The sequence below is a fragment of the Myotis lucifugus genome, unplaced genomic scaffold (assembly GCF_000147115.1).
Source record: "Myotis lucifugus unplaced genomic scaffold, Myoluc2.0 scaffold_293, whole genome shotgun sequence".
Lineage (NCBI taxonomy): Eukaryota > Metazoa > Chordata > Mammalia > Chiroptera > Vespertilionidae > Myotis > Myotis lucifugus.
Window position 1 is genome coordinate 200,323 of NW_005871341.1, and position 10,464 is coordinate 210,786.

At 39.0% G+C, this 10,464-nt stretch overlaps 1 pseudogene; it reads left to right on the forward strand.

Moving 5' to 3' along the window:
- The first annotated feature begins 9,028 nt into the window (after nucleotides 1-9,028).
- LOC102418279 lies at nucleotides 9,029-9,695 on the forward strand (annotated as a pseudogene).
- The last annotated feature ends 769 nt before the right edge of the window (nucleotides 9,696-10,464 follow it).

Here is a 10,464-nt window from a genome sequence, read left to right on the forward strand (position 1 = left end):
TTATTTATTTATCTAAGATGCACCTACACTGAATTTATCTGAAAAATAAAAAAGTCGATATTAAGAAAAAAATTGTAAATGGAAGATTATGAGAGGGTTTCGCGTGCCAGCAAAAGTTACTGGCGTGCCATGTTTGGCATGCATGCCAGGGGTTGCCCACCCCTGCTCTAGACACACTGGCTTTCAGACCTGGTATTTCTCCTGCTGCAAAAGTGCTTTGGAATCTTTTGCATTTAATTCTCTAAGTCATGTGACTCCCATTCATCCTTCTAAATTGTCACTTCCTGTCAGAAGCCGTTCTAGACCTCCCTGGCTATATCAAACCCCTCTGTTACATGCAGTCATCAAACTGGGTATCTCTTCTTTCTACTACTTTTCAAGAGTTGAATAATTCCACATTTACCAATCTTTATTATAGCAAATACTAGAGATACACAAATAGAAAGAATAAGAGAATGAAGCCTCAGGTTCCCATTGTCCAGATCCAGTAAATAGCAATTCATTTCAGCCTCATTTCACCATGAACTCACCCAGACACCAGGCATATTACTAGTATGTTGAGACAATTCCCACTTCCTCTCAAATAATTCTCTAAAGGATATATTTTTAAAGGATAGATACTTTTTTAGGAAATATACTGCAGCTTATATTTTAACTAGGTCTACAAGATTATTTGGATCATATGATTCACGTCTGTGACCCTCACTGGACTATAAAAGTTGAAAGGATAGGGACTATATCTGTTTTTAACTATCATTCTATCACAATAACAAATATAATTTTGATCACAGAGCGATTTCTCTGGCTTATAATAAATGTTAATTCAATCATTTTATAATTTGAAATGTTGTATCCTACTCTTTTTAGTCTAAATTTTCGTTTATCTTATTTCTAGTTTTATATTTTGTAATTAGAACTGGAATTACTACCATAGGGCAGCATGGTTAGTACCACAAAGTGTTGATTAGCATGCCAGATGAATTTACTGCTCCTGATTCAATTGTAGCTCAAGGATTTCCTCAAGGGAAGGTTGATGGATGAATGCCTAACACAACAGCACCTGAAATGCAATGAAGTCAGGCAGAAAGGTTCCTGAAATGCTGACGCACCACATATAATTTTTGAGTGGATATTTAAATAAAATGAAATCTTACAAGATGAAATTTAATAAGGAAAAATGTAAAGACCTACACATGGTTAAAAACAAAAACAAAAACTTCATAATCTCCAAGTGAAAATCATGGTTTAATGAGAGCTTTTATGAAAAAGAATAAAGGGACTTCATTAAATGTCTCTCACTAAATTGTATAAGCTCTCTGTTGGATGTCTGTCTGTCTACAACAGAGCCTTACACTCAGTAGATACGTGATGAATGCAAGCTGAATGAGTGAACCGCTGGTTCTAGCTGCTATGGAAATCTGTGTAAAGCTTGAGCTGCACTAAGTGAACCAGGGAGGAGACAACCCTGTTCTGCTCTTGATAGCCGCACAAAGCTGTGGTAGGGCTGTGCCCCGTTCTAAACAATATGCTTAGAGTGAATGTGTAACGCCAGGTTATTCACAGGAAGGCTGCCAGAATGACAATGACACTGAAAACACAAGAGTCATTTACATGAAAGGGGGTTAGATTTGCTCTAGGCAGCACCAATGGACAGAATTAGACCAAGTGACTGGAAGAAAAATTTCGGCTCAAAATGAAAGATGTGCTAAAATAAGACATCCAAAAGTGCCTCGAAAAAAAGTTAAAAACTAGCTTTTATTGTTTTTTTTTTCTTTTTGAGTGTTTGTTTTTCTTTTTGTGATGTTCAAGCATAATAACAAGATACAGTACCCTATGTGAGGTTAGAGCAAATAAACCCATCTCACCCTCACTGCTGTTAATGCAAGATCACAGAATAGCATTTATTTACATTGAACTTATAGCAACTAAAGCTAAAGTTCTTCTCATTACTCAATATAAATTGTCCTGTTAACTAGCACTGGTACTGATTAACAAATAATCAAAGTTTCTATGTAATTAATTATCATGAAGTTCCCACATATTCTTTTTTATTTTTTAAATATATTTTTATTGATTTCAGAGAGAAAGGGATAGGGAGAGAGAGAGAGATAGAAGCATCAATGATGAGAGAGAATCACTGATCAGTTGCCTCCTGCAAGCTTCCCACTGAGGAACGAGCCAGCAACCCGGGCATGTGCCCTGACCAGGAATTGAACGGTGACCTCCTGGTTCATAGGTCGACGCTCCACCACTGAGCTACACCGGCCGGGCCATATATTCTTTTTTTTAGAAATAAATGAAATATTACTCTATTAGAACATAATGCAGTAAAAGTGTTCTTATTCCCACTTTATGAGAACCTTAAATATAGATTAACATGTTGAGGCTGATAACCAAAGAGTAATAAAAATTAATCTAAAATTATCCAAGGCTTGTGCATTGACCATTCCACTACACCCTATTACCCTCTCATGAGTGTTTTCCATCAGCTTTAGCAATAGCACTGTTTATAACAACTAAAATTCTTCATATAGCAATATGTAGAGTAATGAATAAGTAAAAACACATACTCTTTATTTCTTGTTGTTGTTGTTTTTCATCCAACTATGTAAACATTATAAAAACACTAGAGACCCAGTGCACAAAATTTGTGCACTGGGTGGGGGGGGTTGTCCCTCAGCCCAGCCTGCACCCTCTCACAATCCAGGACTCCTGGCTCCCAGCCACTTACCTGCCTGATTGCCCCTAACCGCTTCTGCCTGCCAGCCTGATTGACACCTAACTGCTCCCCTGCTGGCCCAATAGCTCCCAACTGCCCTCCCCTGCTGGCCTGGACCCCCCAACTGCCCTCCCTTGCTGGCCCAGTCACCCCTAACTCCCCTCCCCTGCTGGCCTGGTCACCCACAACTGCCCTCCCCTGCTGGCCATCTTGTGGCTGTGGGCACCGCCATCTTTGAGAGCATGGCAGTCAATTAGCATATTCCCTCCTTATTGGCTGTGGGCACCAACATCTTTGAGGGCATGGCAGTCAATTAGCATATTCCCTCCTTATTGGCTGTGGGCGCTACCATCTTTGCAGCCTGCTGCTCAGTCATTTGGTCGTCCCTCACTAACCCCCCTGTCAGCCTGGTCACCCCACGTATCCTGTTTGGTCATCCATTAGGTTGCAATTGTCGCTTAGGCTTTTGTATATATAGATGTGAACAAAAAGTTTGTGGTTTGTTTAGTACTTTGAACAAGAGGCTTTTCTTAAAATATTTAAAATGGAAATTACCTTGAATTCAAGATGGCAGGTAAGGGTCTAGAATTATGAAAGTAACATTTTATAGTAAGATGAGAGAAAGAGTAAACAAACTAAGAATTGTGTGCTTAAACAAAAACACATGAATTATGGTTTCAAAATTTATTATCATGAACCTAAAAGCCATTTAAAAAATTGAAAGTAATACAGTTCTCATCAGCTTTTTCGTTTCTTTTCAGCAGTGAATTGAACAAATCCATTAAAGCTAACAGCATATTTCAGCAGAGAGAGTTCATGTCAATCCTGCTGAACAGACTGTGGTTGATGCCCAGGAAGCAACAAGGAGGTCCTTGAACTGGGACACAGGAAGAAACTTAACACGTGGTAATTTACACATCACTTGGCAGCTCTGGAAAATTCTTACTTTCTTATATTCTCAGAGACATGTATGTAGCAACATCTGCAATTAACTATTTATGTCAGTTGCTGTGATTTATATGGGGTAACATCACCAGGGCTATTTCACAGAGAACCACATTTTCACTGAATTCCCTTGGAGCTCTGCAGAGCCTTCTGGTGAGTCTTGGGGGAAACAAGATGCAAATCTCTCATCTGCAACTATTAATTATTTCCCGTGAGTGGGGACACCCTGGTCTAGCTATGTCAGGGTGATGATCGTGGCTAGACAAATGATGCTCATTTTGTAATGTGAGCAGCTATGGCAGCTCAACCCCTCACCTTCCCTGGTGAGGACATCTCTATGGTCATGAAAGGCTTGCCATTTTACCTTGTCATATTTTATTGCATGCTCTTGCCTCCCACTCTCAGGAGCCTCATTTGGCCCTGTTTCACTTGATACACACTCTGCAACCTGAGAAGGTTTTGTTCTATAAAATATTCATTAGGTCATGGAACAAAATGTGTCCTTATTGTTCTATTGTCTGTTTCAAGGACGATCAGGAGAAAAGCATTCTTCTCCCCCTGGGAAATTTAAACACTTACCTTTCCTCTAAAGACATGGGGCTTGCAGAAACTGCAGTGATGTATACTTTTTCAATTCATTGTGGGTTATTATTAAAAAATGAAAAAAGAACTGAACTTGAAGATTTGTCATTGAATTCAGACAACTCCACCTATTAGGGTAATAAAGTTATCTCTGAGTTTGGATTTCTTTACAGAATTAACATCTATCTCTGAAAGGTATTGTAATAAAATTACAAAATGTATGTGAAAACTCCTGGCCCAATTCCTGGTATTTATTAGTTTTCTTAAAGATTTATTAAATCTTAAGGAAATCATTCAATTAGTATGATACTTTGCTTTTTCTTAGCTGGATACATAATTCTTTTGACAAACAGTTGTTTTTCAAAGTTCAAACCATCCTTTAGGAGTTCATTAAATGAATAAAAATAATTAACCAGGGGCGCAAAATATATGATGGTGACAGCAGGTGGTAAAATCTTGGCAGAGTGAATTAAATGTGTGCTACTAACTACACTTTACACAATGACAGCATCATTAAAGAGTAACCCAGGAGTATCATTATTGCACAGATCTGTTCTGAACACCAGAGCTTTATGTTCAAAATAACATGCTTTCCATTCATTGTTTCTAATTTCATATGAGAAATAAATGCTAAATGTCTGTAGCAATCGAAAGGCCTAAGTGAAGAGTGATGCTTGCAGGTCACGGAAATCTGAAATTGGATTTTTTAAAAATAAACGTTCTTCGCTCTTGCTCCCTCCCACACCCCATTATTTCCTTAATGATAACATTATTGTCATCATTAGTTCCTGGTGTATATACAGGGTCATAACAGGTCCCACTTTTGATGATAAATTGGCTATATATTTCAGCTACAGAAATAGAATGTTCTTGAGGACAAGGAATGCCTGCTTTAGCTTTCTTCTAAGTCATAGGGTCCCCTGCAATTTTGGCACTACAGAGAACTGGTGGAAACATTTTAAGGTAACACTCATTTGTTCACCTGAATTAATAGAATTCCTATTGCAACAGAACAATGTTAACTTAGAAGGAATGGGACCATAATGTTTGTATTACTAGATATATAGGTACATTTTAACTTTTCTATAATGCAATAAAGTTAATTTTGAGAAACTAACAGCAAATTTACTTCTCATAGAAGAATATGGTTGAAAGTGATTGTGGGGATCAATTCAGTTTTCAAGGAAATCCGAAAACCATACCACTTGAGAGTGAACTATTCAATGTGAGAGCATTTATTGTCAGAACAGCACTTAGATTCTTCGTGTGCACATTTAAACCACAGAAGACTAGTTTGGGAGCTTTTTATGGCACTAGGCACATTTAAAAAACACATATATGAACAAGATTAAGAGGCATTTTTTCATTGTTTTTATAAATTGTCTTCAGTGATAACTATTATCTCTCTACATAAATAAGCAATAAAACCATTGAAAATATTCAAATCTTCCAAAGGACATATATCAAGTTGAATGCCTGCTAGGATTTAAATTTATAAGGAGTCCAGTTTGAAGTTCCCAAACACTCACAACTTTTGATATTGGCAAAGGTGACCAAGAGACGAAAATGCTAAAGAAACCTAGAGCAGGATTAGCTCTGAGAGACTCCTGCAATACAGACCTTGCTATGTCTTTACTAGGGTCTTTCCAGCCAGGAGACTGAAAAATCCATTTGAATTTCAGTTTCCATTCAAATTTGAAAGCAAGTATTTGCTTATCTCCCTAAAGAGTATTGTTATTTCTTTTACTTGTATGTGTCCATGGACATAAGACTTGCTTGTCAAGTAGTGCAAAGACTTTACAAGATGCTGATAACTGACTGACAACTACTCACAATATATGATAACATAACTTTGGAAGTGACTTGCCATGAATTATGATATTCCTTCTTTTATTCTTACTTCATTTTATAATGATAGCTGTATGTCCTCTACTATTTTCTCATTCATTTTAACTCATGGTATTAAATGTAACTTGATTCAGTTATTTGTTCTCTGTAGTTTCCTCACTACCTTATGCCTTTTTCTTAAATTTTAGTGCATTTTCTTTCTATCAAACACTGGGAAAACATCTGTAGGGAAGAATAAAATCATAATTCTCTTATATTCAAGAAAAATTAGGTGATTGATATGATTTACTGAAACTTACAATGGGTTTGGATATCATTTGTATTATTTCTGTGTACATAATACTTTTAGCATTATTGTATTCACTATTACAAGCTTTATCATGAGAATTTGGAAAAATTTTTCTGTTGAAATGTAAGGTTTTGATAGTTAAATTGATGAAATGTGTTCTACATCTGTTCAAATACTTAAAAAAGGAATAGAACTCATGGAAAACTTCCTAAAAAAAAACCATGAATCTTATTTCTGCTGATACCATAATTTTTAAGACATTCACTTTTTCCCCCCTCATTTCCTACATAGTCTCATGTTTCAGAGATCTGTTACAATTGGCAGTCTCATTATTCATCTGTTAGTTCATAAATAAAATGTAGTCTTTTATAGCAAATCCTGGCCACATGCAACTAGAAAATTTGAAACAGAGAGACAAAAATCAGTATTTCATTATATCAATGAAGATAATTTTATCTTAATTATGTATAGTATGTAATTAAAACCCAACTCAGTATATAAATATATATATAAGTGATATTTATATACTTGTAATCATTTTAATAATAATCCTCTATAAAATGCCTCCCTAGACAATATAAATTATTGGGAGCAATTAAAATCTCCTGAAACATTTACATCAATCATTCAATTTCCCAGAATCTGGAAATGAGCCTTATTGCATCAATAAATTTGCAGGATTGGGAAGTATAATTACTACTATACCACAATATTTTTCTTGACTTCCAAATTTCACTTTATTGTTTTTCCTTCATTTTTTCTTCTGTTCATCTATTTTTTATGTTGTTTGTGTTATAGATGCATAATCCTCTTTTGAAATAAAAAGGATTAGAAAAATATGATTGAATGAACTATTAAACATCACCTGAGGGTGAACTCATTGTTTAGAATAGAAGACTTCAGCTATCGTCTAGACCAGGATCTCAAATTGACCACATTTCCTACAGCAAATTTTTCTTTTCTCCTCTGAAAAGTATGGAAGGATTTAGTCCATGGGTTGGTCAACATTCTCTAATACATATTTTAGGATTTGTAGGTAACATCCATTCTAAGTCTCAGATTCCTGTGGGTTGTTTTTTTTTTAAACCTTTAAATACATAGCACACCATTCTTAGCTGACAGCTCTATAAAAACAAGCATGGAGCCTACTTTGTCCAGAAAGCAGTATGTTGTGAGATGCTGAGCACAGTGCTAAGGTACTTTGGGGGCTGCTTCTTTCTCACTCAAGGCTGCTTCCCACTGGCATGACATTAACTCCCAAGTAGCCAGGTCCCCTGACACCCTCCTCTCTCTGCCGATGCTCTACTGGCAGCCTCATCTACAGTTTCCTGGAGTTTCTTTCTGGAACACTCAATGAACAGGACTCAGTAAACTGTGGTCCTGAAACGTGCTGAGCTTTGGAGCTGGACAAGCCTGATCCAGACCCTGGTTGTGTGACATCCTGGCCGTGTGTCCCTGTAAGTTACAGGGTGAGGTGTTCAATTTCCTCCCTAGCAAGATGGGAACACTGAAACCAGTGTTGTGTAGATGAAATGAAATGAGATAACATCTTGTAAAAGTCAGAGCTGCGTGGCCCAGGCAATTCCTTTCTCTCAGCAGCTGGCCGGCTCCGTGTTACTCTCAGAATCCGTTCTTTCCACCCAACTCACTATCTGCAAACATTTATCAAGACTATTTAACAGCTGTTTGTTAAGGCACCTAATCAAAATGCCAGAGCATGGCACTAAAGAAATCTATCCGTAAAAGGGCGTTCTAGAAGCTCACACTCACCTACCCAGGAACCTCTTCTTCCCCCAAGTTAACACTGGGAAGATGCTTGGTTTGATTATGTAAATTTAATGAGATAATGTCAAAATCAAACTCAACATTTTATGTTGAGAGCTGACCATTTATGCCTTTACCAAGAAATAATTTTGTATCATTATATTTGTGTAAGAGTAACTGAAGTTGTATTTGACTTTGATATTAGTTCTTTGATATCGTTTTTTACCTTAGATTGTTCTCTTGAAGCATGGTCATCAGATGTTACAGGGAAGAGCACCCACTGTGCAGATCAGTGCAAGCGCTCCTAGATCTAAAAAAGAATTAATTCTCTTTTGAAGTTCATTTCCCTTATTGTTATAAAACACTTTGTTTCCACTGCTGATTATTAGTTCCCAAGCCTACAAAGAAATTTCACGCTGAAATTCTTGGCAGGGAGTCTACAATGGTGTTAATAATAAATGTTAATGGTTTTAGAAAATATCAGATTCTTCCTTCAGACTCAGTGTTCAAGACACAACATGCTGCACAGGGCTCTGCTGTTAGGTGCTATCCCCGTGTGCAAAATTCCTCCTCATGCCTCTTTATTCTGTGACGACACAGTCAATTAACCGACATTTCTTTTATTGAGCCCTCAGCATTGTGCCAGGCCAGGAGTATTTAACCCTGACTTTGCAGTGGGCTTCCTATAGCAAAGGTTTTCAACTTATGTGAGCCAATGTGCCACAAGAACTTTTAAGGCGGTTGGAGGAGGGGCAGAAGGGCTCCTTCTCCCTGGGTGGGAACTCCACAAGCCCATGAGATATCAAGGTGGTCAGCCTGAGGGGCTGTAGCTGAGACCTGGGAGGAGGGTTGCAGAGGGGGCATGGCACATAGCGGGGACCATGGAGGGGCAGAGTGGCCACTGCAAGATTGTGGTGGTGAGGGACACGAAGTGTGGCAAGATGACGCTGCTGCAGGTGTTTGCAAGGACATCTAGCCGGGGAGTTATGTCCCTCCTGGTTTGAAGACTGCACTGTAAGCTTTGAGATAGACAAGTGTGCATTGCGTTCAACATGTGGGACACTTTGGGTTCTTCCTACTATGAAAACATCTGGTCCCTGGCATTTCCTGATTCAGACTCTGTGCTCACCTGCTTTGACGTTAGCCGATCAGAAATGCTGGACAGTGCCCTTAGAAAGTGGCAAAGGGAGATTCAGGAGTTTTGCCCCGATGCCAAGGTTGTGCTGGTTGGCTGTAAACTAGATATGCAGATGACCTGGCCACGCTGAGGGACATGTCCAAGCAAAAGCTTATCCCTGTTACACATGAGCAGGGCACTGTGCTGGCCAGGTGGGGGCTCTATCCTGCATGGAGTGTTCCTCCCAGTCCTCTGAGCACTGCATCAGGGATGGCTTCTCTGTGGCTAAGTGGCCTCCCATGGCCATGGCCATAGGCAGCTGAGCCAAACAGACTCACTCCAGGGACTGCAGTGATCTGGTCAGAGTAGGCAAGATGGCCTGACTGGGGAAGATACAGAAGGATGGAACCAAGAGCTGCAACCTCATGTGAGGAGCTAGGGCGGGGCAGAGTGTCAGGAAGGGTGGTGAATGGCACAATTGTTCCCCTGCCTGTACCCTGGCTTCCTGACTCTGGTTGGGACTTCAGGGCATGCTGAACGAGCAATTGTCCTAGGTAAGGGACCTGGAGGCAGAGGGTGCCAGGATTCCTACATCCTCATCCCCTTCCTCTCCACAAGAAGTTGCCTGCCCTGCTAGCTGGGATGAGGCAGTAGGGTTGGGGAAGCTGGCATCAAGCAGCGACCTTAGTTGAGTCTCAGTATATGAATGATGCCTTCCATCCCTACTCCCAGTCACCATATCCTGGTCTTGGCTTTCTTCCCTAAGAGAAGTAAGTGTACCTGCCTTAACCTTACCTTTTCCTTTCCTCTTAGTTCTACAGCTGTTCTCACTCATCCTAACCTCCAGGCAACATGCACTAAATTAAAAAGCAAGTTGAGAAGTCCCTCCCCCCCATATGTGCATCAATGCTTGCTCTTCCCTGTCTTCCCCCAACAGTCCCTAAATAAAACCCATATCCATGGGGAAAAAATAATAATTTTTAAAACATTCGATACCTGACTATTCAGTCAGGGGCATTGACCATTTAGTTGGGAGCACTGACCTCTTTTCCCTTAGATTGTCAAATAAAAAAATGACAACAGCCAACATAATAGCTTTTCAGTGTGAATGAATCAAAATTATACCTATTTTTAAACATGTTTTTATTGATTTTTAGAGAGAGAGGAAGGGAGAAGAATAGAGAGAAACATAGATGAGAG